The 2,063-nt window shown below is 50.8% G+C and overlaps 1 pseudogene; it reads right to left on the bottom strand.

The window, feature by feature from the left end:
- Positions 1 to 1,268: 1,268 nt before the first annotated feature.
- LOC144820219 (mortality factor 4-like protein 1 pseudogene) lies at positions 1,269 to 1,835 on the bottom strand (annotated as a pseudogene).
- Positions 1,836 to 2,063: the final 228 nt, after the last annotated feature.

The following is a 2,063-nucleotide window of genomic DNA, read 5'->3' as shown; positions in this document are numbered from 1 at the left end:
TCAGTAGTTGCTGAGAAAATCAAAACAAGAAAATATGATATATAGAGGCGCGGTGGATCCGCGCACCCTCCAGATCACGAGCTTCATGCTAATTGGCTGTCAACACTCCAAACCAGGAAGTGTTGGCAGCCATCTTGTGCCTCGGTAACCGAGGCATAAGAAAACAGAAAAACTAAGGCGCAAAACAAGAAAAGGGGGAAGGGTAGGAACACCCTCACCCCCTAGGCCTGCTCAGGGGGTCCCACAAGGACCCCCAGGGCCCCAAAAAGCATTTTTGTTTTTAAAAAAATTGGGCAAATTCACGTGGCATGTGAAAATTTGATAGCGGCCCCAGGGACCACCACCCCCGGGGCTTTTCATAAATATTCGCGGGTTCCGGTGCCCCCCCTAGCAGCCGGGGACTGCCACCCCTGGGGCTTTTATTAATAATTTGGCGGGGGCACACGGCCCCCCTGCTGCCCTGTGGACCGCCACCCCCTGTTTTTTTTAAAAGCAAAACACCTTTGTGGGGGGCATGAGCCCCCCCGCATGCCCCGGGGACCGCCACCTCTTCGGAGCACTAAGTATGTAAGTTCGGGGGTCCGTTATGGACCCCGAGCCCCGGGGACCACCACCTCCCCGGGGTTTCAAGATACGTTGGGAGGGGGGCTGTGTGGCTCCCCTCCTGGAGCCAGTGATGGATTTGGGGACCACCACCCCCAGGACCGGCTCCTGCATTGTCCCGATGTGCCCACCCCGGGACACTGCTGTTTGAAATGACCTGTCATTGCACACTGCTTTGCTTTATTGAAGCGAGAGCAGGCAAACCTGCTCTCGCTTCAATTAAGCAATGCAGATTGCTTTTCCATAAGGGGAGCTGCATGTCAACAGCTCCCCTTGTGGAAAAGCAATTCTGGCTCCGGTGGGACGGGGGAGCCGGCAGGGGCATAGCTAGAGCTTGTGGCCCCCGGGGCTATCCCTCAGGTTGCCGCCCCTTGGGGAGGGAGGGGGGGTGCTGGGGAAAAAGGCCGATGAGCACTTGAAAGATGTCCGAGAGACACGTAGTATTGCTGCTAATAGTTACCTCGATCATGCGAGTTACATGCACATACATGAGGGATTTTAATTTTTTCCCCTGAGAAAGTGTGACTTCTAGACGTTGAAATGTCACTCATAATTACAATGAAATTCTGAAAGTGCCACACATAGCAATCTGAAACCTTGGCAGCTATCATGGATGAGCCACAGACTCAGCCACCCACCCCTCTGAATCTGCTGCTGCTCACCTCTTACCTCACTCGCTCCAAGCAGGGTCTATGGCAGGCAGGGGTGGGTCCAGGAGATGCAACTTCATAGTTACCTGTGCTGAACAATACTAGCGCATTCTTTGCAAGGTACTTCAGAAAATCATGCAAATAGTTCAATAATAAAGCCAGACTCTTCTCATCCAGAGGTGTGTAGGCAAGCATTGCACCAATACGGACAAACAGTCCTAAAAGGTGAGGTGCTCCATAGACGTGTGACATCTGTGCATCTGGATGATCAGCCTGAATTTCTGCATACTGTGGCCCCTCAAACTTGTACAGCAGCTGTGTGCCGAGCATCACGTTAAAGTATTCCTTAATTCCAGCAACCACTTTGTTCACTGCATACTCCTTGTTATCTGTGTTGCCTCGCGATTTCTTGTAATTTGCATGATCCTGAAAAATGGCATCAACACTTTTTTTAGCAGGGAGATAGAGCTGCTTTTGCCTAGTTATCAAGTCCCAGCCATAAAACAGACACGGTTTGAGCTCCTCAGGAATCTTTATTTTCACTTCAACTCTGTTTATAAACGTTTCCTCATTTGTGCTCATATGTCTGTGTGCATGCGTGCACAAAGGTCTGTGTGTACATGTGAGCATATGACTGTATGTACATCTGTGTGTACTTGTGTGCACAGGTCTGTGTGTAAGTGTGTGCATATGTCTATGTGCCCGTGTGCCTACAGGTCTCTGTGCATGTGTGCGCACAGGTCTGTGTGTAATTGTGCGCATATGTCTGTGTGCATGTGTATTCACAGGTCTGCGTGTATGAGTGTGCAC

The sequence above is a fragment of the Lissotriton helveticus genome, chromosome 2_1 (assembly GCF_964261635.1).
Source record: "Lissotriton helveticus chromosome 2_1, aLisHel1.1, whole genome shotgun sequence".
In the NCBI taxonomy this organism is placed as follows: Eukaryota; Metazoa; Chordata; class Amphibia; order Caudata; family Salamandridae; genus Lissotriton; species Lissotriton helveticus.
The sequence above is the reverse complement of the archived record's forward strand: the minus strand, read 5'-3'. Positions and strand labels throughout refer to the sequence as shown.